General features: G+C 53.6%; 1 protein-coding gene across 1 annotated transcript in view; it reads left to right on the top strand.

Annotated features, from left to right (window-relative positions):
• LOC105483399 (carbohydrate sulfotransferase 12) overlaps positions 1-11,810 on the top strand; it is a 58,518-nt gene extending 46,708 nt beyond the window's left edge. The window contains exon 3 of the transcript XR_011622639.1: positions 10,213-11,810. The gene's annotated coding sequence lies outside the window, so the exon portion shown is untranslated. The remainder of the gene's footprint in view (positions 1-10,212) is intronic.
• Positions 11,811-27,036: the final 15,226 nt, after the last annotated feature.

The raw sequence follows: 27,036 nt of genomic DNA, 5'->3' as shown, positions 1-27,036 counted from the left end.
TCGCCAGGTGCCTTCCTGGTAGGTTAGCTCTGCCTCCCCCTGCACACCTTGAATGGCGGGGGGCCCTCTCTCTCACAGCCCCTGCCAGGCTGGATAACCAACTTCACTCTTACACCCGGCTGAATCTGCCCCCTGTTAATGGCACCCACCAGTCCTCGTCCAAACCTCGAAGCTCAGGACCTCACAGAGCACCACGTCCTCTTCTATGTCAGGTGCACCCGGATCTCAGCAAACGGCAATGTCTTCTCTATCCAGGATTGAACAAAACGCATTCCTCCTATGAAAGCCGATAAGACTGGGGGCAGAACAGCCCGCCTTCTGCCCCAGCGGCTTTAGGGGACACCGGCCACCCACCCTCAGCTTCTTCCTCCACTTCTTGGAGAACGTTTGGGATGTGGGTGGAGACTGGCAGAGAAAAGCTGGTGTAACCTTCTGCAGGAGTTTCGAGCAATTCTGAATCTCAGCTGGTGAGGAGGCTGAAACCCGCTCTGCTGGTCCTCCCCTCCCCTCCCCTCCTCTCCCCTCCCCTCCCCTCCCCTCCACTCCCCACTTCTTCACTCTCGTTGCCCAGGCTGGAGTGAAATAGTGTGATCATACCTCACTGCAGCCTTGAACTCCTAGGCTAATTTTTGTTTATTTTTATTTATTTATTTTTTTTGAGATGGAGTCTCACTCTGTCACCCGGGCTGGAGTGAAGTGGCATGATTTCGGCTCATTGCAGCCTCTGCCTCCTGGTTCAAGTGATTCTCCTGCCTCAGCCTCCCAAGTAGTTGGGTTTACAGGAGTCCGCCACCACACCCGGCTACATTTTTGTATTTTTAGTAGAGATGGAGTTTCATCATGTTGGTCAGGTTGGTCTCGAACTCCTGACCTCAGGTGATCCACGCTTCTCGGCCTCTGAAAGTTCTGGGACTACAGGCGTGAGCCACCGCGACCAGCCTTCTTTTAAAATAAATATACATTTTTTGAGACAGGGTCTTGCTCTGTTGCCCAGGCTGGGGTGCAGTGGCACGATCATGGCTCACTTTAGTCTCCACCTCCCAGGCTCAAGCCATCCTCCTACCTCAACCTCTTGAGTAGCCGAGACCACAGGTGCCCGCCACCATGCCTGGCTGAACTTATTTTTTGTGGAGACAGGGTCTTGCTATGTTGCCCAGGCTTGTCTCAAACTCCTGGGCTCAAGCAATCCTCTTGCCTTGACCTCCCAAAGTGCCCGGATTACAGGTGTGAGCTGCCGTGACTGGCCTGGTCGCATCTTTAATGAAATCGGGCTCTGTGTTGTCCAGACACGTCACATATTAAAAAAGAACTGGGGCCAGCAGCAGTCACACGTCCCAGCCCTTCCCTGAGCTTGGGCCTGGCGGGAGTGTGGAGACAGCAACACAGGGTCCCTGCATGTGCAGACTGGCTGCAAGGCTCAGGGGTGTGCGTGTGTGCACCTGTGTGTGGGCACCTGTGTGTGTGCATGTGTGTGCACAGGTGCACGGGCATCTGTGTGCCATTTTCTTACAGGAAGGTGTGGGCAGATGACCAGCTGGAAGTGCAGGTTCACGTGTCCTCAGACAGTGGCTGGTGCCTCATGCTGGCTTCTGGCTGTGACCAGGGTAACACAGAGAGCAAAGAGGTCCTATCCTCAGGTGGGTGGAGCGGGGCTTGGGCACAGCGTGCAGAGATGAGCATGGACTCGGAAGACCCTGTCCCGCTTGTTTCAGTGTGCAGGGGAGGTCTCGAGGTCATTGCCCTACAGAAACCCGGCTGGGTGTGGTGGCTTACACTTGTCATCACAGCACTTTGGGAGGTGGAGGCGGGTGGATCACCTGAGGTCAGGAGTTCGAGACCAGCCTGGCCAACATAGTGAAACCCCATCTCTACTAAAAATACAAAACTTAGCTGACTGTGGTGGTGTACGCCTGTAATCCCAGCTACCCAGGAGGCTGAGGCAGGAAAATGGCTTGAACCCGGGAGTTGGAGGTTGCAGTGAGCTGAGATTGCGCCATTGCACTCCAGCCTGGGCAACAGAGTGAGACACTGTCTGAAAAAAAGAAAAAAAAAAAGAAAAAGTAAGCCTGAAGAGTTCCCTCCCTGGGCCAAGGTGCCAGCTCTCTACACCTTCCCACGAGGGTGCCTGCTGGGACAGTGGGAGGGGCCCCTGCAGGGGTGGAGATGCTTCTGAGCGTTCCAGGCAGGCAGGCACAGGCGGGAGCCCCTGGAGCTGTAGCCTCCTCACCCACGGCTTCTGGCCCTTTGCTGTGTGAGGTCTCAGACACCTGACCCCCTCGAATGTCCAAGACAGTGTAGCTTCTTCATCTCTGACATGACCCGAATTTCCTCAGGGCCCCCCACTCCCTGGGGAACAGGAAGAAAACATACATTTCACCCTCACTGATGTACGCAGCACACAGGCACCCACGTACACACTTGCACACGTCCAGTGTCTCAACTTGTGGCCACTCCTGCCCCGTTGCCCGTCTTTGTAGCAGGACACAGGTGCATGCCTGGGGCCCAGGGCTCTCATCCAAGCTGTCATGTCCCCCCACATCCCACGCTGTCCCAGGCATCCAGCATTTTCGGCCCAGAATCATGGGAAACTCCCCTCAGGCCCACACGGTGCTGAGCCCAGAGGCTGAGCCCAATGCTGCAGGGCTTGGGGGAGGTGGGCTGCTCTCAGCTTCCCCCAGTCTAGCCTGGCATCTCCTGGACCCCCACAGGGGTGGCAGCTCGACCCCTTGTGGGTTTTTTCTTTAGAGGGACAGACTCTCGCTCTGTCACCCAGGCTGAAGTGCAGTGGCGCGATCTCGGTTCACTGTACCCTCGGCCTCCCGGGTTCAAGTGATTCTCCTGCCTCAGCCTCCTGAGTAGCTGAGATTACAAGCGCCCGCCACCATGTCCGGCTAAGATGTATTTTTAGTAGAGATGGGGTTTCGCCATGTTGGCCAGGCTGGTATTGATCACCTCAGGTGATCCACCCGCCTCAGGCTCCCAGAGCGGTGGGATTAAAGGCGTGAGCCACCATGTCTGGCCCTGTTCCAGGATGTTGGCTCTCTGTCCTGGGCAGGGCGCTTCCAGGCCCCTTTGATTCTGGCCACAATGCTGAACCTGTCCCGCAGCCTGGGAGTGGCCCCCAGACCTTCCACTGCCCCAGGAAGGGCTGATTCTACTGTTCCCCCCAACCAGTGAGACCTGTGCCTGCCCGAGGAAGGTGTGAGCCGGGCCACTTAAAGGAGCTCCCTCCGGGGTGGATCCACCTCTGAGTCTTGGGCCTGCAGCCCAGCGCAGGACTCCTGGAGGGGCTGTGTGGGGCTGGGCAGGCCAGGCCCAGGGCATCTTCCACCAGGGGGCAGCCATGGCTCAGGAATGTGGCCTGCGGCGCACCCTCGACTAAACGTGGCTGCACTCTGGGCACGGGGTGGCCGGCCAAAGTGCATGTGCACCTGGTAATTCAGTGTCCCCCGAGAGCCCTGGGGGTCCGAGAGCCCTGAAGCCACACGCGTGAGCATCCCTCCAGCCCTGAGGCCACCCTCCTGGGCCTCTGAGACACGGTCCCTGTGTGGGTGGCTGTGCAGTCCTGGTTCTGGACAGGCCGTGGGGGCACAGGAAGTGGCTGCTCAGCCCCCTGGGCGGCTGGACCAGGAGGGCACGGGGGTGATCTGGGGGCCCCGTGGCAGGGCTGGGCCCAGTCACCGAGGCTCTGACGCCTTCATGATTCCTGTCTGCTGGGCTCCACAGTGCCCTCAGCACCATGCTGGCCACGCCGGCCGGAGCTGTCCTCCTCCCGCCAAATACTGTCCGTGAGGGCAACCTGTTTCCAGTTTGAACCGAGTTCACACTGACTCCACCACTGGCTTGCTGTTGGGGTCACCGCTCTGGGCCCCTCTGGGGGATTCGAGGAGCTGAGTGGCTCCGACTACCCCAGGCCTGAAGCCCCAAGACACACTGCCGGGAGCACGCTGGCTGAGGCCACTCTTTGAGCCCTTCCACCGCAGGTGGCTGCGCACACACAGTCCAGCCGGCTGAGGTGGCCCCAAGGGCAGGAAAATGGCATCTCTTCCCACCAGTCAGTGGCTCTGCCCAGGCCTCTGATCCCGAAATCCACTTTTCATGCCCTGTGGAGCCGGCAGCTGGAAGCCCCTTCAAGGATCCTTTGCTAAAGCAGAGGCCTTTCATGGGGAACAAAGGCCTCTCCCGGCAGCCCTGGGGCAGGTCCCCTAGCTCAGAACCACAGCCCCAGTGTGACTCCACAGTTTCTGCCCGAGGAGCATCTTGTAGGCCTCCATGGGGGGTACAAGGAGGTGTGGGGGGAAGCAAGCAGCAACCGCAGGTCAGAAGCTGGAAGTAGAGGCCACTCAGCAAACGACACAGCCGAGCTGGAAAACCCAGTCCCAGGGCTGTGGGGAACTGGGGCCGGCCTCACGGGGGCTCCCCAGTTTCCCCTTTCTTCCCTTCCCTTCTCTTCCCTTCCCTTCCACCCCTCCCCTTCCCTCCCCTCCCTGTCCCTCCCCTCCCCTCCCTTTTCCTTTCCTTCTTCTTTCTTTCCTTCCTTCCTCCTTCCCTCCCTTCCTTCCCTCTCTCCCTCCCTTCTTCCTGCCTTCCTTCCTCCCGCCCTCCCTTTCTCCCTTCCTTCCTTTTACTCTCTTTCTTTCTTTTCTTTCTTTCTTTTCTTTCTTTCTCTCTCTCTCTCTCTCTCTCTCTCTCTCTCTCTCTCTCTCTCTCTCTCTCTCCCGTCCCTCCCTCCCTCCCTCTCCTTCTCTCTTTCTTTCTTTGACAGAGTCTCACGTCTTTACCCAGGCTGGAGTGCAGTGGCACAATCTCAGCTCACTGCAACCTCCGCCTCCTAGGTTCAAGCGATTCTCCTATCTCAGCCTCCAGAGTAGCTGGGATTACAGGTGCCCACCACTATGCCCGGCTAATTTTTGTATGTTTAGTAGAGACAGAGTTTTACCATGTTGATCAGGCTGGTCTCAAACTCCTGACCTCTGGTGATCAGCCTGCCTTGGCCTCCCAAAGTGCTGGGATTGTAGGTGTGAGCCACCAGGCCCAGCCTGCAATTTATTTTCATACATTCATCGTATATCCTGCTACCTTACTCAGCTTTATTAGTTCTAATAGCTTTGGGGGTGATTTCTTAGGATATGCAGGACCCTCATCTGTGTGTAAAGACGGTTTTACTTCTTCCTTTCCAATCTGGATGCTTTTAATGTCTCTCTTTTGTCTTATATCATTTTGGTTTTTCCTTATCACACCGAGTAGAGCCTGCAGTATAGTGCTGAATAAGAGTGGTACATCAGATGTGCCCCTCGCTTTGTCCCCCTATTACAGGGAAAAGATTCTGGCATTTACTGTTAAATACTTTAGCTGGGCCAGGCACAGTGGCTCACGCCTGTGATCCCAACACTTTGGGAGGCCGAGGTGGGAGGATTGCCTGAGCCTAGGAGTTTGAGAACAGCCTGGGCAACACAGCAAGATCCCGTAAAAAATGCAGAAAAATCCGGGCACGGTGGCTCAAGCCTGTAATCCCAGCACTTTGGGAGGCCGAGGCAGGCAGATCACGAGGTCAGGAGATCGAGACCATCCTGGCTAACCCAGTGAAACCCCGTCTCTACTAAAAAATACAAAAAACCAGCCAGGCGAGGTGGCGGGCGCCTGTAGTCCCAGCTACTCGGGAGGCTGAGGCAGGAGAATGGCGTGAACCCGGGAGGCGGAGCTTGCAGTGAGCCGAGATCCGGCCACTGTACTCCAGCCTGGGCGACAGAGCAAGATGCCGTCTCAAAAAAAAAAAAAAAAAAAAAAAGAAAAAAAAAAAAATTTAAGCTAGCTGGATGTGGCGATGTGCACCTGTAGTCCCAGCTACTTGACAAGCTGAGGCAGGGCGGTCCCTTGAGCCCAGGATGTCAAGGCTGCAGTGAGCTGTGATTGTGCCACTGTGCTCCAACCTGGGCAACAGAATAAGACTCTGTCTCCAGAAATGTATATATATTAAATATAAACATTTTAATATATTGTATATTTTTTATATATTTTTATGTATTCTATAATACTTTATATATAATATACATATTAGCCATACATTTTTCATAGATGCCTTTATCAGCCTGAGGAAATTCCCTTCTATTTCTAGTTTATTGTGCGTTTCTATCTTAAATAGGTGAGAATTTCTCAAGTGCTTTTCTGGTAGCTATTGAGATGGTCATGTGGTTTTGTCTTTTATTTCATCAATGTGATGTATTACAGAAATGGATTGTTGAGGGCTGGGCACAGTGGCTCACGCCTGTAATCCCAGCACTTTGGGAGGCCGAGGCAGGTGGATCACAAGCTCAGGAGATCGAGACCATCCTGGCTAACATGGTGAAACCCCATCTCTACTAAAACAAACAAACAAACAAACAAAAACTTAGTCAGGTGTGGTGGCAGGCACCTGTAGTCCCAGCTACTTGGGAGGCTGAGGCAGAAGAATGGCGTAAACCTGGGAGGCAGAGCTTGCAGTGAGCCGAGATCACGCCACTGCACTCCAGCCTGGGTGACAGAGTGAGACTCCATCTCAAAAAAAAAAAAAGGAAATTGATTGTTGAATATTAAGCCAACTTTGCATTCCTGGAGTAAATCCCAGTTGGTCCTGGTGTGTGATCCTTTTTATTTTTATTTTATTTTTATTTTTTATTTATTTATTTATTTATTTATTTTTTTGAGACAGAGTCTTGCTCTGTCACCCAGGCTGGAGTGCAGTGGCTAGATCTCAGCTCACTGCAAGCTCCGCCTCCCGGGTTCACACCATTCTCCTGCCTCAGCCTCCCGAGTAGCTAGGACTACAGGCGTCCGCCACCATGCCCAGCTAGTTTTTTGTATTTGTTTTAGTAGAGACGGGGTTTCACCGTGTTAGCCAGGATGGTCTCGATCTCCTGACCTCGTGATCCGCCCGTCTTGGCCTCCCAAAGTGCTGGCATTACAGGCTTGAGCCACCGCGCCCGGCCCTTGTGATCCTTTTTATACACTGCTGATTTGGTTTGTAATCTTTTGTTAAAGATTTTTGGCCGGGCGCGGTGGCTCAAGCCTGTAATCCCAGCACTTTGGGAGGCTGAGACGGGCGGATCACGAGGTCAGGAGTTCGAGACCATCCTGGCTAACACGGTGAAACCCCGTCTCTACTAAAAAAATACAAAAAACTAGCCGGGCGAGGTGGCGGGCGCCTGTAGTCCTGGCTACTCGGGAGGCTGAGGCAGGAGAATGGCATAAAAACCCGGGAGGCAGAGCTTGCAGTGAGCTGAGATCCGGCCACTGCACTCCAGCCTGGGCGACACAGCGAGACTCCGTCTCAAAAAAAAAAAAAAAAAAAAAAAGATTTTTGGCTGGGCACGGTGGCTCACGCCTGTAATCCCAGCACTTTGGGAGGCCGAGGCGGGCGGATCACGAGGTCAGGAGATCGAGACCATCCTGGCTAACATGGTGAAACCCCGTCTCTACTAAAAACAAAAAATTAGCCAGGCGAGGTGGTGGGCGCCTGTAGTCCCAGCTACTCGGGAGGCTGAGGCAGAAGAATGGCATGAACCCGGGAGATGGAGCTTGCAGTGAGCCGAGATCATGCCACTGCACTCCAGCCTGGGCGACAGAGTGAGACTCCGTCTCAAAAAAAAAAAAAAAAAAAAGAGCTTTTTGTGTCTATGTTCATGAGGCTAGTCCTCTGTACTTTTCTTTCTTTCTTTCTTTCTTTTTTTTTTTGAGACGAAGTCTTGCTCTGTCGCGCTGTTCTCCTGCCTCAACCTCCTGAGTAGCTGGGACTACAGGTGCCCGCCACCACGCCCAGCTAATTTTTTGTATTTTGTTTAGTAGAGACGGGGTTTCACCGTGTTAGCCAGGATGGTCTCGATCTCCTGACCTCGTGATCTGCCCGCCTTGGCCTCCCAAAGTGCTGGGATTACAGGCGTGAGCCACCACACCCAGCCCTGTGTACTTTTCTCGTCGTAATTTTCTGACCTTTGCGGAAGGGTAGTACTGGTTCGTAGAGTGAGGCGGGAAACAGTTCTTCCTCTTTTATTCTGTGAAAGATTTGGTATTATTTCTTCTTTCAAGACTTGGTAGAATTTGCCAGCGAATCTATCTGGGTTGAACTTTTATTTGTGAGAAGATTTTAAATGACCAATTCAATGTCTTTAGTTGTTACAGATCTTTTCCAATTTTTGGTTTCTTCTTAAATCTGTTTTTAAAGTATGTGCCTTTACAGGAATTCATCCATTTCATCTAAGTATTTTACTTTGTTGGTATAAAGCGTTCATAATATTCTCTAATAGGCCTTTTAGTTTCTGCAAGGTCAGTGACATCCCCTCTTTAATTCCTGAATTTGATCATTTATATTTTCTCTCTCTGTCTCTCTTTTTTTTTTTTTGAGATGGAGTTTCACTTTTGTCGCCCAGGCTGGTGGTGCAATGGCACGATCTCAGCTCACCACAACCTCTGCCTCCAATTCTCCTGCCTCAGCCTCCCGAGTAGCTGGGAATATAGGCGTGCGCCACCACACCCAGCTAATTTTTGTAGTTTTAGTACAAACAGGGTTTCACCATGTTGGCCAAGTTGCTTTTGATCTCCTGACCTAGTGATCTGCCCACCTCGGCCTCCCAAAGTGCTGGGATTACAGGAGTGAGCCACGGCGCCTGGACCAGATTGGACAATTTCTGTTCATTGATCTGTGGTCAAGTTTGTTGTTTCTTTTTTCTGTCATGTGACATATGCCCTTTTAGTGATTTTTTTTTTTTCATTTCAGTTATACTTTTCAACTCTAGAATATCCATGTGTTTCTTTTTTATACTTTTTTTTTTCCACTTTTTTTTTTTTTTTTTTTTGAGACGGAGTCTTGCTCTGCCGCCCAGGCTGGAGTGCGGTGGCCAGATCTCAGCTCACTGCAAGCTCCGCCTCCCGGGTTCCCGCCATTCTCCTGCCTCAGCCTCCCGAGTAGCTGGGACTACAGGCGCCGCCACCACGCCCGGCTAGTTTTTTGTATTTTTTAGTAGAGACGGGGTTTCACCGTGTTAGCCAGGATGGTCTCGATCTCCTGACCTCGTGATCCACCCGTCTCAGCCTCCCAAAGTGCTGGGATTACAGGCTTGAGCCACCGCGCCCGGCCTTCACTTCTTAAATATAATCCATGGGGTCACATTTTTTATGTTTCATTTCTTTATTGAGTGTCTCTATTTGCTGATTCATTGTTGATATGCTTTCCTTTCATTCTTTACACATAGTTTTCTTTAGTTGTTAGAACATCTGTATATTTCCTGCTTTGAAGTTTTGTTCTGAAAAAGTCAGCATCAGAGGACACTCAGGGACGGTGTTTCTTTGTATATCCTGTAATGGCTTTGTGGAAAACCAGACATTTTAAATGATACACTGTCGCAGCTTTAAAGTATTATTTTTCTCCCTTGAGGGCTGTTGTTGCTGCTATTTTTCTGTTTGTTTGTTTTGTAATTTGCCTCAACTTAGTTTGTGAACTCCGTCCCCCCTCCATGATGTGCAGCCACCGATGTCTCTGAATGTGGATTTTTTTTTTTTTTTTTTTGAGATGGAGTCTCGCTCTGTTGCCCAGGCTGGAGTGCAGTGGTGTGATCTCCGCTCACTGCAATCTCTGCCTCTCAGGTTCGGGCGATTATCGTGCCTCAGCCTCCCAAGTAGTTGGGATGACAGGCAGGCACCACTATGCCCAGCTAATTTTTGTATTCTTAGTAGAAACGGGGTTTCACCATGTTGGCCAGGCTGGTCTCAAACTCCTGACCTCAGGTGATCTGCCGGCCTTGGCCTCCCAAAGTGCTGGGATTACAGGCATGAGCCACCATGCCCGACCTCTGATTATGTTTTTATTATTTATTTACTTTAAGACAAGGTCTCGATCCGTCACCCAGCCTGGAGTGCAATGGGATGATCATAGCTCACAGCAGCCTCGAGTGTCTGGGTTCAAGTGATCCTCCCACCCCAGCCTCCCAAGTAGCTGGGACCACAGGCACGCACCACCAGACCCAGCTGTCCGTGGGATATACTTATATTGAAAAAGTGAATTCTTACTTATCTGAAATTCAAATTTAATTGTACATCCTGTTTGTATTTTCCTGAGTATGGCAACCCTACCTGGGGGGATCTTCTTGTAGTAATTAATGCGGTGAGCTGGGGTGCTCCCATGTACCTGTTTCCTTCCCATCCTTATTCCCATCAGATGACCTCACTTTTTATTTCACCAAGGAAATTGCAGCAACCACAGGAGACCTGCTGGCAGCCCTCACCACATCCTCCCTCCACCTGCTCTGAGTCTGCACTCTGCCCCTCCACTGCCATGAGGAAAGGACTGCTCCTACCTGCCACAGACCCCCATTGTGCATGCGTCACAGGAGCCTGTGGACAAACCCTGCCACCCAGGCCCCTTCCTGTTGTGTTTGTATTGCTGACAGCACACCATTCCTGACTGGTTCCTGTATATACCCATTTTACAGATAAGAAAACTGAGGCGGCCGGGCGCGGTGGCTCAAGCCTGTAATCCCAGTACTTTGGGAGGCTGAGATGGGCGGATCACGAGGTCAGGCAGATCACGAGGTCAGGAGATCGAGACCATCCTGGCTAACACGGTGAAACCCCGTCTCTACTAAAAAATACAAAAAAAAAAAAACTAGCCGGGCAAGGTGGCGGGCGCCTGTAGTCCCAGCTACTCGGGAGGCTGAGGCAGGAGAATGGCATAAACCCGGAAGGCGGAACTTGCAGTGAGCTGAGATCTGGCCACTGCACTCCAGCCCGGGCGACAGCGAGACTCCGTCTCAAAAAAAAAAAAAAAAAGAAAACTGAGGCTCAGTTTAAGGCACAGATTAAGATTATACAACCGGCTGGGCATGGTGGCTCATGCCTGTAATTTCAGCACTTTGGGAGGCCAAGGTGGGCAGATCACTTGAGCTCAGGAATTCAAGACCAGTCTGGCCAACATGATGAAACCCCATCTCTACTAAAAACACAAAAATTAGCCAGGCATGGTGGTGGACACCTGTAGTCCCAGCTGCTCTGGAGGCTGAGGCAGGAGAATCACTTGAACCTGGGAGATGGAGGTTGCAGTGAGCTGAGATTGTGTCACTGCCCTCCAGCCTGGACGACACAGCAAGAATCCATCTCAAAAAAAAAAAAAAAAAAAAAAAAAAAGGCTATAAAATCAATAAGATCTGATAGGTACAGTATAGTATAAAAAAATGACAAAATTGTAATCCCAGAACTTTGGGAGGCTGAGGCGGGCGGATCACTTGAGCTCAGGAGTTCTAGACCAGCCTGGCCAACATGGTGAAACCCTGTCTCTACTAAACATACAAAAATTAGTCGGTCAGAGTAGCATGGGCCTGTAGTCCCAGCGACTCAGCAGGCCGAGGCAGGAGAATCGCTTGAACCTGGGAGCTGTAGGTTGCAGTGAGCTGAGATCATGCCACTGTACTCCAGCCTGGGTGATAGAACAAAACCATGTCTCAAAAAAAGAAAACAAAACAAACCAACAAAAAAAACCTAAAAAAAAAAAAAAAAAGGCTGAGCACCGTGGCTCACATCTGTAATCCCAGCACTTTGGGAGGCCAAGGCGGGCGAATCACTTGAGATCAGGAGTTCAAGACCAGCCTGGGCAACATGACAAAGCCCCATCTCTACTAAAAACACAAAAATTAGCTGGGCATGGTGGTGGACATCTGTAATCCCAGCTACTCAGGAGGCTGAGGCAGGAGAACTGCTGGAACCCAGGAGATAGAGGCTGCAGTGACCTGAGATCGCATCACTGCATGGCAGCCTCGAGACCGTCTCAAAAAAAAAAAAAAAAAGAAGGAAGTAGAGATAGGTTTGACCCCAAGGCTGTTCCTCTAAAGGGTTCCCCATTCGCCCATCTCTTCTCTGAGCCCAGGACCTGGCCCTGTTGGGCCTGGAAGGCTCCAAGGAGGAGCCACTGCCACCTCCGTGGGGCCTGGTGGGGGTCATAGGTTGGTTGGTACAAGCAGTAGACCTGCTTTTATCCTTCGTTCGACACCCAAGTCTCAGCAGACAATGTCACGCGACCCATCCTTGGCTGACTCCTGCAGTGAGAAGGGTCCCGCCAGAAGACCCCCAGGTACCCTTCAGTCTATGCAATGGGAGGGTGGACCCTGAGATCTTCTGCACCCCAAGACCACACAGCACAGGAGAGGAGCATGACTCCAAAGAGAAGGTGGGCTATGTCTGGAAACGGGCAAGAAAAACGGGACCTGTGGCCCTTCCCACCGGATGGGGAGAAGCTGAGGAAGGCATCTCGGAGGAGGTGATGGCTTATGGGGAAATTTGTGTGCAGGGATCAAAGTGAGGGAAGCGCTTTGGGGTGGAGTGGCCAGCAGGAGCAAAGGCTTGGAGGCCAGAGAGAATCTGAGCGGCACACAGGCTGGGGAGGGGTTGGCCGAGCCTCCGACACCGGCCTCTGCAGCTTGGGCCTATTTTACTGACCCAAGTCCCAATATCGCCAGGTCCCAGCGATTTCTCACAGCAGCCGGGTGTCCCTCCCTTTGTCCCATTCCCGCTGGCCCCGACTTCCTAGAGCACTGCTTCTCCAGGCCTCAGTTTCCCCTCTTCCAAGGCCAGGGCCCGCTCTCCTTCCCGGGGCTGCCAGGAGCCTGGAGCGTGGGAAACGGCTCTGCTCTGTGTCCGGGGCCAAAGACATGCCAGGGCGGTCGTGCCAGCCAGGCTCTCGGGCTCTTGGGCGCTCGCCACACTCTGGCGGCCAAACAATGCCCACCTCTGAGCAGAGCTGTGGGTGGCGGTAACCATGGTGAGGGGCCCTCCACGCCAACTGCCCATCCGGGGTCAGCCGGGCCCGTGGTCCTGGTTCCGGCTTTGTCTCGGGGCTGGAATTGGGCCCGGGGATGGGCTCTGAATGGCTGGCGGGCGGGAGGGCAGTGCCCACCACAGAGCGACGGCTGCTGGCTGGAAAGAGGGTGTGGGGTTGATGAGAGGGCAACCCAGCTGTTTCTAGGTCCTGAAGTCGCAGTGGCGTCCGGGTGGGAGTCCCGGCTGGTCGCTGTGCCCATTGGCAGCACCTTCCCTGACGCCCCAGCCTCTGTGCTGTGCCCACTGTAAGGACAGGGCCTGGTGTGTCCCTGGAAGGAGGTGATCCCCGTCTCCAAGTTCCGGGATGTTCCAGGCAGCCGGCCAGAGCACAGTGGGTCTGCTCCAGCCTCTCAGCCTGGACGAGGCTCCATCTGGCCACTGGCTTGCGCACCCCCAGTTCCCCGAATCCCTCCGTGACTGGCGGGAAATGGGCATGAGCGTGGGTCCTCTGCCAGGGCACAGAGTGACCAACCCTCCCCAGCTGTGGGGTCAGAGTCCCCCAAAAGTTGTGCTTGCAAAACCCATGTTTGCAAACTCAAGACCTCGTTTAATAAAAGAGTAAGGAGGCCAGGCACTGTGGCCAGGGGGAGGAGAGCTGGCAGGGGCAGCAAGATGAGGGCTGCGCCGTACTCTGGGCACTGGGTTCCCTTGGGCAATGTCCCTGGTGGGGTCCAAGGCTGCCCTTTTTGTCCCCCCTCCACCTCTGCTTGGCAGTCTAGGGGCTAGGGAATTTGAGAGGGGAGGACTTCGGGTCTCACCCAAGCCACGTGATGGCAAGGGAAAAGGACTGTCATTCCTCAGCCTCAGAGAGACCACGGTCCTCATTCAAGTACCTGCAAGACAAGAAGGACCCAACTTCCCCTCCCCTAGGCCACTCCTGTCCCAATCTGGCCCCTACCCCAGGTGTGGTGTGGAGGCCACGACCCCACCCCAACCCCTGGTTCCCTCAGGCCCTTCGTGTCCTAAGACACTATGGCCCCTCAGTGCTCCAGCCCCTGTCCCCTGGGACCCCAGCCCAGCCCTGCTCCTCTTCTCGCTTCTGGGCTCTTCTCATGTCTGGGGCTCGGGTGCCTCACCTGTCTGTGCTGGGCGAGCAGAGGCGCTGCCTGGTGCTGAAAAGACAGCTCCGGCCAGCCAGTGCCCCCAGAGAGCAGACCCAGCCGGATGCAGAAATGACCATAAATGACGCAGTGGGTGAGGGGCGCAGAGGCCTGGCAGGGAGCGGGAGCTGGGGCAATGTCTGGGTACACGGGATGCCCCTGGCTACTGCTGAGGCTGGCCCCAGCCCTAGGTCTATGCGCTAAGCGTCATCCCCTGCACAGCCCCAGTCTCCCACAGGCCCCGGCTTATGGACTGTTGTTGCTTTATTTTGCAGAAGAGGAAACGGAGACAGAGCAAGGGAAGTTTCCCACCATCCCCATGTGGAAGGAGTGTGGTCCCCACTGGGGCGCTCATCTGCAGGCACAATCCAGGACATGTGTGCCTGGACGCTGGATCAAGCACAGGGCCTCGGACTCTCCATGATGATTTTATTTTATTTTGAGATGGAGTCTCACTGTCACCCAGGCTGGAGTGCAATGGTGCAATCTCGGCTTCTGGGTTCAAGTGATTCTTCTGCCTCAGCCTCCCAAGTAGCTGGGATTACAAGCATGTGCCACCACACCTGACTAATTTTGTATTCTTAGTAGAGACGGGTTTCACCCTGTTGGTCAGGCTGGTCTCGAACTCCTGACCTCAGGTGATCTGCCTGCCTCAGCCACCCAAAATGCTGGGATTACAGGCATGAGCCACTGTGCCCGGCCCTCCATGACGATTTTATTTTCTAAATATTTTATCTGGAGATAACATAGCATGCAGATTACAGACATGAGCCACAGTGCCCAGACCATGGGCTGGATTCTGAAATGCGGAATTCAAGGACATCAGCGGAAAAACTGTAGAAAATGGAATAAATTCTGTAGTTTCGTTAATAGTATTATAGCAATGCGTTTTCTTAGTTTTGATACAGATGCCCTGGGGATGTGACATGTTTACGTCAGGGGAAGCTGAGCTAAGAGTGTAAGGGACTCTGCATCTGCATTGCCTTTGCAGTAAATAAAATGTGGTCTATCATGCAATGGAATACTATTCGGTCATAAAAAAGGAAGGAAATTCTGACAACTACTACAGCATGGATGAACCTTGAGGACGTTATACTCTGTGAAATAAGCCGGTCCAAAAGGGGCAAACTGTATGTGTCCACTTATATGAGAACAGTCAAATCTATGGAGACAGAAAGGAGAATGGTGGTTCCAGGAGCAGGGGAGGGAATGGGGGGTCAATGTTTAGGGGGATGGGTTTCAGTTTTGGAAGATGAAAAGTTCTGTGGATAAAGGGTAGTGATAGTGACACAACACTGCAAATGTGCTTAGTACCACTGAACTAACTGTATACTTTAGAAATTGTTAAAATGGGACTGGGCAAGGTGGCTCATGCCTGTAATCCCAGCGCTTTGGGGGCTAAGGCAGAAGGATCAATGGAGCTTGGGAGTTCAAGACCAGTCTCGGCAACATAGTGATACCCCCTCATCTATAAAAAAAGAAAGTGTTTACTGGGTGTGGTGGCACACGCCTATAGTCCCAGCTACTTGGGAGGCTGAGATGGGAGGATGGCTTGAGCCCAGAAGGTCGAGGCTGCAGTGAGTTATGATTGAGCCACTGCACTCCAGCCTGGGGGACACAGGGAGACCCTATCTCAAAAAAAAATTAAAAAGGCCGGGCACAGTGACTCACACCTGTAATCCCAGCACTTTGGGAGGCCGAGATAGGCGGATCACGAGGTCAGGAGATCAAGACCATCCTGGTTAACACAGTGAAACCCTGTCTCTACTAAAAATACAAAAATTAGCCGGGCGTGGTGGTGGGTGCCTGGAGTCCCAGCTACTCGGGAGGCTAAGGCAGGAGAATGGTGTGAACCCTGGAGGTGGAGCTTGCAGTGAGCTGAGATCGCACCACTGCACTCCAGCCTGGGTGACAAAGCGAGACTTTGTCTCAAAAAAAAAAAAAAAAAAAATTGAAGAAAGAATAAAAGAATCCAGGATCCTACATGGCACAGGTATCATTCTAATCTATATTGATTGCTTTTATTTTAGGGTAAAATCTACACAATAGAAGATTTGCCATTTTAACCTTTTTTTTTTTTTTTAATGGGGGGGTGCGGGATCTCACTGTTTCTCAGGCTGGTCTTTAACTCCTGGCCATAAGCGGTCTTTTCACCTTAGCCTCATGAGTAGCTGGGACTTACAGGCACATGTCATCATGCCTGGCTCATTCTTATTATTTTTAGTAGAGATGGGGTTTCACCATGTTGGCCAGGCTGATCTCGAACTCCTGACACCAAGTGATCTGTCTGCCTCAGCCTCCCAAAGAGCTTGGATTACAGGCATGAGCCACCACATCCAGCCTTTTGTCCACTGTGTTTTTTTTGTTGTTGTTGTTGTTGTTGTTGTTTGTTTGTTTGAGACAGAATTTAGCTTTGCTGCCCAGGCTGGAGTGCAGTGGCGTGATCTCAGCTCACTGCAACCTCCATCTCCCAGATTGAAGCAATTCTTCTGCCTCAGCCCCATGGAGTAGCTGGGACTACAGGCACCTGCCACCGCACCCGACTCATTTTTGTATGTTTAGTAGAGACAGGATTTTACTATGTTGGCCAGGCTGGTCTCAAACTCCTGGCCTCAAGTGATCCTCTTGCCTCAGCCTCCAAAGTGCTGGGATTATAGGCATGGATTGTTGTTTTTGTTGTTGCTGTTGAGTTATAGGTGTTCTTTATATATTCTGTATATTAGTCCCATATCAGATATATGATTTGCATATATTTTCTCCCATTCAGTGGCTTGCCTTTTCACTTGGTTGATAGTATCCTTTGATGCACAAAAGTTTTAAATTTTGATGAAGTCTAATTTATCTTGGCCGGGCACGGTGGCTCATGCCTATAATCCCAGCACTTTGGGAGGCCAAGGCAGGAGGATCACTTGAGCTCATGAGTTTAAGACCAGCCTGGCCAACCTGGTGAAACCCTCTCTCTACTAAAAATACAAAATTAGCCAGGCGTGGTGTGTGCCTGTAATTCCCAGCTACTCAGGAGTCTGAGGCAGGAGAATCACTTGAACCTTGAAGGCAGAGGTTGTAGCGAGCTGAGATTGCACCACTGCACTCCAGCCTGGGCAACAGAGCAAGACTCCATTTCAAATAATATTAGAGGCCTGGTGCAGTGGCTCACACCTGTAATCCCAGCACTTTGGGAAGCCGAGGCAGGTGGATCATTTGAGGTCAGGAGTTCGAGACCAGACTGGCCAACATGGTAAAACCCTGTCTCTACTAAAAATACAAAAAAATTAGCTGGATGTGGTGGTGGGCACCTGTAATCCTAGCTACTTGGGAGGCTGAAGCAGGAGAATCATTTGAACCCGGGAGGCAGAGGTTGCAGTGAGCTGAGACCGGGCCACTGTACTGCAGCCCGGGTGACACAGAGAGACTCCATTTCAGCTAATAATAATAATAGAAATAAAACACACAATGAATGTGATGTGTTTGAATCATCCCCAAACCATCCCCCACCCTCCGGTCAGCGGAAAAATTGTCTTCCACGAAACCAGTCCCGGGTGCTAAAAAGGCTGGGGACCGCTGGTGTAAGGTGAGGGTCCAATGTCTTCTCTCATGCATGGAGACGTAGCCAGCCTTCCCAGCCCCATGGGTTTATCTGTGCTGATTTTTCACTTCTTGCTGTGACCGGGAGAAGCCTGGCTCCCATGAGGCACAACTTACTTGTTTGTTCAATCCCAGTGTTCCTTGTTTCCGAATTGCTAAAATGTACCCCTGGGAGAACCAAACCTACTAACTAGAGTCCAGTGTTTGTACACAGTTGGTTTTGTCCTGAGCCTCAGGATCTAGACAAAACAGTGTTGTCCAAAATCATTGAGAACAGCCTCTCCCCCACTCCCCTTCCCTGAGTGATGTCACACATTTGTAATTCAATTAGAGTCCGTTGTCACAGGCCGCGTTCCATCCTGGGTTCCCCTGACATCCTGGCTCATTTGAAAAAATTTGCATACAGCGAAGTTCATTCTTTGTGCTGTGGACTTGCATGGGTTTTGAAAAATGCATGGAGTCACGCGTCCACCACTGCACCTGAGAGAACATCTCCAGCTCCGAGACCATTTCTCGAGCAGTGAGAACCCCTGGCCACCACTGCCTATGATGTTTAAGAAAAAAGACAAACAGATTTTTTGAGATGCAATTCACATACCATGCAATTCATTCATTAAAGGTAAAATTCCATCGTTTTGGGCATGGCCGTATTGCTATTTTTTTTTCCCTTTTTGTGGAGAATGGGGTCTCACTATGTTGCCCCGGCTGGTCTTGAACTCCTGGGCTCAAGCGATCCTCCCACATCTGCCTCCCTAAGTGCTGGGAGTACAGGTGTGAACCACCATGGCTGGCCTAAATTTTCTTATGTGTGTGTGGTAAAATACACATGACAGGCTGAATACAGTGGCTCATGCCTGTAATCCCAGCACTTTGGAAGGCTGAGGCAGGAGGATCACTTCAGCCCAGGAATTTAAGTCTGCAGTGAGCTATGACTGAGCCACTGCACTCCAGCCTGGGCAACAGAACAAGACTCTCTCTACAAAAAAGAAAATAACACATGTAACAAACAATTTGCCACTGTAGCCATTTTTAAGTGTACAATTCAGTGGCATTGATTGCGTTCACAATATTGTGCAACCATCACCCCTATTACCAAAACTTTTTCATCATTCCAAACGGAACTCTGATGATTTCTTTTTCTTTTTTTATGATTTCTTAAAAGAGCCTATAATGTAACAAAGTTTCAAAGTGTTGTAAGTACACACGGAAAAATGCAATGAATATTGGCTCATACCTGTAATCCCAGCAATTTGGGAGGCTGAGGCAGGCAGATCACCTGAGGTCAGGAGTTCGAGACCAGCCTGACCAACATGGTGAAAACCTGTCTCTACTAAAAATACAAAAAAAAAAAAAAAAATGAGCTGGACGTGGTGGCGGGTGCCCGTAATCCCAGCTACTTGGGAGGCTAAGGTGGGAGAATCGCTTGAACCCAGGAGGCAGAGGTGCAGTGAGCTGAGATTGTGCCACTGAACTCTAGCCTGGGTGACAAGAGCAAAACTCTCTCAAAAAAGAAAAACAAACAAACAAAAAAAGGCCGGGCGCGGTGACTCACACCTGTAATCCCAGCACTTTGGGAGGCTGAGGCGGGCAGATCACAAGGTCAGGAGATTGAGACCATCCTGGCTTACACGGTGAAACCCCACCTCTACTAAAAATACAAAAAATTAGCCGGGTGTGGTGGCGGTGCCTGTAGTCTCAGTTACTCAGGAGGCTGAGGCAGGAGAATGGTGTGAACCCGGGAGGCGGAGCTTGCAGTGAGCCGAGATCCGACCACTGCACTCCAGCCTGGGTGACAGAGCCAGACGCCATCTCAAAAAAAAAAAAAAAAAGAAAAAAAAGAAATGTACTGAAACTCAAGATAGGTAGGTAACATGTGGAGTAACTGGAGTAAAATTCAACTGGAATAAAAATTCAACGTGAATCCAGTGGGTACGCGAGTGCTGGCTGAAAAATATTTCAACTTTTCTTTTCTTTTGAGACAGGGTCTTGCTCTGTCACCCAGGCTGGAGTGCCGCAGGGCAATAACAGCTCACTGCTACCTTTGTCCTCCCGCCTCAGCCTCCCAAGTAGTTGGAACTGCAGGCACATGCCACCACGTCCAGCGAATTTTTTAATTTTTTTGTAGAGACGGGGTCTCCCCATGTTGCCCAGGTTGGTCTTGAATGCCTAGGCTCAAGCAATCCTCCCACCTCGGCCTCCCAAAGTGCTGGGATTACAGGTGTGAGCCACTGTAGCTGGCCTATTTCAACTTTTCTATGTGTTTGAAAATTTTCACAATAAATGTTGGGGAAAATGTTTGAATGCAATTTTAAAAGTGCACCCTGGCCTACCACAGCACCCCCCAGCTCTCCGTCCCCTGTTCAGAGGCAGCCCCTGAAGCCAGGCTTTCCAAATCCTTCTAGAAGCGGTCAGTCGGCAGTCAAGCATCTGCACGTCTAACAGATGGGTCTTGACTTTGTTCTGCCCTTGCCTTTTTGTTGTTGTTTGTTGTTGTTTTTTGAGACGGAGTCTCGCACTGTCACCCAGGCTGGAGTGCGATGACACAATCTTGGCTCACTGCGACCTCCGCCTCCTGGGTTCAAGCGAATCTCCTGCCTCAGCCTCCCGAGTAGCTGGGATTACAGACACGCACCACCATGGCTAATTTTTTGTATTTTTAGTAGAGACAGGATTTCACCATGTTGGCCAGGCTGGTCTTGAACTCCCGACCTCAAGCGATCCTCACGCCTCGGCCTCCCAAGGTGCTGGGATTATAGGCGCATGTGCCGCACCTGGCCCCGTCCTCTGCTCTCAGCACCCTGGGGCTTCATGGTCACCCCCTACACATATGGCCCTGGCGGATCCCCAGCCCTGCCTGGGTGGTGCTGAGCCCATGTCGGCCTCCCAGGAGCCCAGGCTGGTTGAGCTGCAGGAAAATGCCCGTCACCCCTGCACTGACACTGGCCACAGAGGGGGGCAGGACAGCTGTCACTGGACCTGCAGGAAGCAGGTGAGCGAGGCACAGGAGTCCCAGCCGCGGCGGGGGCATGGGAGGCACTGGCAGCTGCACCAGGCCAGGCTGAGACATCCCGGGGCTGGCGGACCACTCGCTTCCTCGGTGGGGATGGAGGCAGGTGTGGACCCACATGGACCGTATTCTACTGCACTTGCCCGGCCCTGTACAGGCCCCTCCTCACAGCCACCCATCTTACAGAAGGGGAAACTGAGCCTGTGATTCACTCAGGTCCACGTAAGGTTTCTTCTCCCTCCATTCAGCTCGGAGCCGGGCCCTGGGCTCTGCAGCAAACGGGACAGGCTGGGCCCAGGTCCCCTCCCTGGTTCTTCTCCTCTCAGCCCCTGGACTCAGGCCCAGGCTGTCCTCTTGTGGAAACCAAAACTGTGGGTCCAGGAATGCGGGTCCACCTGCCCCATGCTGGGAACAGGGCTTTGTAGCCTGGTGTTGGGTTGAGGCCATGTCTGGAGTGCCCTCTGCTGGCCGGTCTGTTCCTCATGGGGCGCTGAGAGGGCTTACATGGGGCGCTGAGAGGGCTTACATGGGGCGCTGAGAGGGCTTACATGGGGAGGGGTCACCCTGGAGAGACCACCAACCTCTGTCCGGGTGGAGAGGGAGGAACAGAGCAGAGGCCAGAAAAGAGGAGAGGCTGGTTTTAAAGCAGAGGTTTCGGGCGGGCGCGGCGGCTCATGCCTGCAATCCCAGGAGCTCAAGACCCGCCTGGGCAACATAGTAAAATCCCATCTCTACTAAAAACAAAAATTAGCCGGGCATGGTGGCTCATGCTTGTAATCCCAGCACTTTGGGAGGCTGAGGCAGGTGGATCACCTGAGGTCAGGAGTTCTAGACCAGCCTGGCCAACATAGTGAGACCCCGTTTCTAATAAAAAGACAAAAGTTAGCCTGGCATGGTGGTGCGTGCCTGTAATCCCAGCTACTCAGGAGGCTGAGGCGGGAGAATCACTTGAACCTGGGAGGCAGAAGTTGCAGTGAGCTGAGATTGCGCCACTGCACTCCAGCCTGGGTGACAGAGCAAGACTCTGTCTCAAAAAGAAAGAAGGAAAGAAAGAAAAGAGAGAGAGAGAAAGAAGGAAGAAAGAAAGAAAGAAGAAAGGAAGGAAGGAAGGAAAGAGAAGGAAGGAAGGAAAGAGAAGGAAGGAAGGAAAGAAGGAAGGAAAAAAGGGAAGTGAGGGGAGGGGAGGGGAGAGAAGGAGAAAAAAAAGCAAGCAGAGGCCGGGCGCGGTGGCTCAAGCCTGTAATCCCAGCACTTTGGGAGGCCGAGGCGGGCGGATCACAAGGTCAGGAGATCGAGACCACAGTGAAACCCCGTCTCTACTAAAAATACAAAAAAAAATTAGCCGGGCGCGGTGGCGGGCGCCTGTAGTCCCAGCTACTCAGGAGGCTGAGGCAGGAGAATGGAGGGAACCCGGGAGGCGGAGCTTGCAGTGAGCCGAGATCGCGCCACTGCACTTCAGCCTGGGCAACAGCGTGAGACTCCGTCTCAAAAAAAAAAAAAAAAAAAAAAAAAAAAAAAAAAGCAAGCAGAGGTTTCAGGCCAGGCGCCCCTGGAGGCAGTTTTGCCTGAGGCTGAAACCTTCTTTAAGTCTCCCCGTAGTGGCTGGTGTTTCAAAACAGAGACAGCAGACAGCACTTGAATCTCAGATGTTTTAAATTCAGAAGATCTGCCTGCTCTGGGTCCACAGGTCCCTGTGCATGGTTGGAAGGAGCTGGGCAGGGTGGGGGTGGGAGCAGTGTGTGTTTCTATTGGGCACAGACCCCACCAACCCCTACTGCCCTGTGCCCACCTGTCTCACTTCGGCACATTTGCCCTCCCCCTGTGGGCATTTGAGTCACTCCTTGACCCTGCAGAGAGCCTGGAGCCTTTGGCCAGCAGGTGGTGTTAGGAGGCCTGTGCACCTGACCCTCCAGGGGCTGCAGCCTCCTTACCCGGGCAGCTGTGTTTCCCCGGACAGGCCCTGTGCAGGGAATCTGCCTGAATCTCACCCCAACTCCAGACAGAGAACTGAGGGGGAGACACATTCTCCCAGAGATGTGGTTCAGCGCGCTGGGGCCAGGGGCTGCCCTGCTCGACCTCCCGCAGCCACTTTAGCAGGAAACAACACCCTGCTGATGGCTTTGGGTCTCTGGAAGCATCAAGGAGCGTGTGGGCACCTTCTAAGGAGCCTCTGCCATGGCACAGGGGAGGAGCAGATTTAAGTCAGCTCTGGCATTTGCTTCTGGTCAGCAGGGCGATGGGCTGCTCTGGGGAGGTAGTGAGCTGCCTGTCCTAAAAAGAGTTCAAGTGGAATGTGCTCTGGGCCAGTCTGGGGGCTGGGGTAAGACAGGGTCCCTCGCATTCAGATGAGGCAGTGTGATGGGAGGGCAGGGCCTCAATGAAAGCCGAGCTGCAAGAGCCCAGCAGGATGTCAGGGAAGGCTTCCCAGAGGAGGTGTCTTCTGAGCCGAAGGGGCAGGTAGGGGAATGGGCCACTGGGGCTGCAGCGCTGGGCTGAGGCCAGATCAGACAGGAAGCTGAGCTTTGTGCTGAGGGTGGTGGGAGCCATGGAAGGTGTGATAGGGAGGGCAGCAGCTGCTGCAGCAGGACACGTGGAGACCATAGTTCCCTGCACCCCATTTTATGGATGGGGAGACTGAGGATCAACACTGCTTCAGGGTCTGGGGCCCCTGTGGTCTGGTTTGCAAACTGGAGTGGAGAGAAGGGCCAGCTCCAACTCTCGCTTGCTGAGCAACCCTGAGTGAGTCACTCCGTCTCCCCGAGCCTGTTTGTACGTCTGTAAAATGATTTGCGCTCATTCCACACCTTGCCAAATTCTTGGGAGAAGGTGCAGGCCTGGTTCCTGGTCGTCCCCAGCCTCAGCCACCCCACAGTAAGAAAAGAGCCTGTCATCTCACACTTTGGCACACTCTCACCTTGCATGGCTACTGGGGAGGCAGAGTTTTGCAGGGAGGGAGCCTTTTATTTGCAGGGAAACTGAGGCCCAGAGAGGGTGAGCAGGCAGCTTGGGTCTCAAGGCAAGGGCCTGGCAGGCCAAGCCGGACATCTTCCCTGACAGGCTGAGAGCCCCCAGGACCAGGAGCAGGCAGGCCTGACCACAGATCCAGGCCCTGCTGTGTGGATCCCCACTTCCCCACGCTCCAGTCCAACCCATGGCCGGGACTTGTCAGTGCATGTCTCCCCCCTGTCCCCAGCCCCTCCCAGTGGACACAAAGGCCAGGCCTCCCGAAGAGGCGAAGAGACGGCAGGAAGGGGCTCCTGCCAGCTGGGCCGTGGATGCAGGCGGGGAAGTGAGTGGAGACAGGAAGGAAGCCGCACAGCTGGAGACTGGGCCGCCATTGTGTCACCTGGAGTGGGGGCGCCATGGTCTGCCCTCAGATGCCTCCCCAGAGCTGGAGGGCAGCGAGGGTTACTGGACCCTCCTCTCTCCGGACCCCACCCTTCTGCTGACTTCCTGATCCCACCCCAGCCTCAGTTTCCCCATTTGTAAAACCCGAGGAGGCAAGACGTTTGGGAATTATACAGTAGCATTATAACAAGTGCCAGGCCGGGTGCGGTGACTCATACCTGTACTCCCAGCACTTCGGGAGGCCGAGGCAGGCAGATCACCTGAGGTTAGGAGTTTGAGACCAGCCTGGCCAACGTGGTGAAACCCTGTCTCTACAAAATATCTAAAAATTTTTTGTAGAGACAGGATTTCTGGGAGGCCCCCCACCACCCAGCCTCCCAGAGTGCTGGGATTACAGGCGTGAGCCACTACAACTGGCCAATTGTATTTTTTGTAGAGACGAGGACTTGCTGTGTTCTCCAAGCTGGTCTCCAACTCTTAGAGTCTCAAGGGATCCCCTCACTGTGGCCTCCCAAAGTTCTGGGATTACAGGCATGCACCTGGCCTAATACTTTCCTTTAAATAACTCACTTAAGGTTAAATACCCGTTGAGTTTCATCCTAAGCTGTGACGTCACTAGTTTCATGTGGATAAATAATCGATAGATTGGTAGGTGGTTAGATAGATGAATAGATAGATAGATAGATGGATGATTGATGAAGATGAAGATCATGACGGATATAGATGATATATACATGATAGACGATAGGTATCAATGATATATAGGTAGAGATAGAGGTGAAGAGATGCCCGGTGTTGGTAATTGTAGTGGAATTAACATACAATTATGAAAACTCACAGGAAATCTCATGTGTGAGCCCCTGAAGTCACCCTCCCACCCTGGTGCTCTTGGGCTCGGTCTTCAGAAGGCTGAGCCCTTTGCAGACATTGTGGCAGGAGCCACAACTGCCACTGTGTAGATGTGGAACCTGAGGCTGGTTGGGGGGATTTGTGGATGGTCACGCAGCCAGGAGGGGCAGGCCTGGGGGACTCTCCCCACAGTGCTCATGTTCCCGTATGAGGCCTCTGGGGGCTTCCTGCCCCCACCACACACCAGCCTGGCTCTCACCACCACACGCACAGGAGGCTGCTGGGACAGGCACACGTCTCCCTCCAGGTGGGCTAGGAGAAACAGGAAAGGCCCCTGCAGGAAGTAGGGGGAGAAGGAAGCCTTGGGGCCTCCGAGGAGATGGCTTGGACCAGGCAGGACATGAGTCCCCCAGGGCTGACTCTCCCCACCAGGGCTGAGCCATGGCAAGAGCCTGAGCCTGGTGGTTCTGGGTGGAGACCGGCCCAGGCCACGCCTGCCCCTGCCTTTCTGTCCCCTGGGCTCTGCTGGGAGCTTCTGGCCCATGGCAGGCGCCCTCCCCACATCGGATGCCATCCGACACCCCTCCCCGGTCCATCCCAGCCCTACGTGAGAACTTCAGGGTCCTGGGGACAAAGTGAGGGGGTTGGGTCATCCCTGGGGTGTTGGTCTCAGGGTCCCCCAGCCCCCAGCTTCCAGGGTCATAGCGCCGGCCCCACCTCAGCCTCTCCCCGCCACCCCCCAGCAGCCGAGCACCTGCAGCCTTCTCAGAATTTATTGAAAGTGGAGTTGGTGGGAGCACGCAGGACTACAGACCCCCTTGCCCAGCTGCCCCACAGTGGGGATCCAGGTGCCCTGGACATGGGACAAGCCAAGTCTGGCTCCTGGGGCTACAGGTGCCTCTCAGTAGCCCTGGTCCCTGCAAACATCCAAGGCAGGCCCTTAGCTCCCGTTCTGCCTACGCACAGACCAGGGCAGGAGGTGGACCGTGGGCCTACTCTGGTGGCCAGATGTGCAGGGCTGGCAGGGAGAGGAGCAGGGTGGGACACCAGGTAGACAGCCCCTCCCCAGGCGGAGGAGGGTCCCCGGATCAGGGTAAGAAGCAAAGTCCCTACTGGGGTGGGCAGTGTGTGGCGGAAATGGGCAGGGGCCTGGGTTGGAGGCAGGGACCTTACCCCCAGCTCAGGCCCCTCTTGGCCAGCTCCTTCCCCTGGACCAGAGGTGGTCACTCAGCACGCACACCCTGGTGATGGTGCCCAGCGGCCTCTGGCGGTGTGGGGACTGCAGCACCTTGTGCTCCCAGGCGTAGACGTGGAAATGCTCCACGTCTGAGCTGACCTCTATCTGGGCAGGCCAGGGCCAGTGACCTCAGTGCTGACCCCCAGGGCCTGGGGTCTGGTCCCGCTTGTAACAGGAATATGCCTGCGGGCTGTCTCCAGGAAGCACAGCCTGGCAGGCCCCGGGGTTCCTTGGCTTGGAGCCCCCAGTCCGAAGTCCCCTCCTTTCTCCCAAGATGGGGTGACTGGTAGCCAGGGTGGTGGGCACCCACCGCACACGTAGGGAAACTGAGGCTAGGGAGGCCCACCCAGACCCTGCCCTGGCCCCCTGACCTGTAAGCGTCCACTGTGAACCCCCTGCCCACTGGCTCCCTGTTCCCCCACGGGCCTCCCCTGCCTGGCCCAGGCCCCACCCAGGCCCCTGTCACCTCAAAGGGCTCCCCCGGGGCCAGCGGGAAGATGCTAGACAGCTCCACCAGGCCCCAGCGGCCGCCCTGGAAGGCACTGCCCACCATGGTGGTGCTGGAGAACCGGGGCTTGACGTGGAAGGCAATGTCCCCTGTCTCCGACAGGAAGTGAATCTCGAACTTGGGGTGGACATGGTGCGGGTCAAGAGCTGCAAACGGCCGGGTCCGGCCACCCAGTCCAAGGCCCAGGGAGGGGAGGGCAGTGCCTCTGACCTGTCCTCTCCAGAGTCAGCATGTCCCTGCACGAGCAGGTTCCAGCCAGGGGCCAGGCCCCCTGCACGGAAGGCTTCAAACTGAGTGGAAGAGACAGGGGGACCAGCCTCACAGGGCTGCAGCCTCCTCCCTCCCACCCCCATCCCCACCCCATGTATCCCATCTGTCCAGGAAGGTCCCTGCCCACCCAGCCTGCCCTCAGCCCGGTGCCAGACATAGGCTAAGACTCTGTTCCTCTGGTGTCTTCATGACAGGGTGACCGGGACTGGGGCGGGAGGGACATGCCTGCCCAGCAGGCCAGCTCTGGGGAGATCTTCACCCCGACGCCCTCTCAGCCCCGAGGTCTGATGAGAGG

The sequence above is a fragment of the Macaca nemestrina genome, chromosome 4, assembly GCF_043159975.1.
Source record: "Macaca nemestrina isolate mMacNem1 chromosome 4, mMacNem.hap1, whole genome shotgun sequence".
Taxonomy (NCBI): Eukaryota; Metazoa; Chordata; class Mammalia; order Primates; family Cercopithecidae; genus Macaca; species Macaca nemestrina.
Note: the sequence above shows the minus strand (reverse complement) of the source record. Positions and strands in the feature narration are given on the sequence as shown.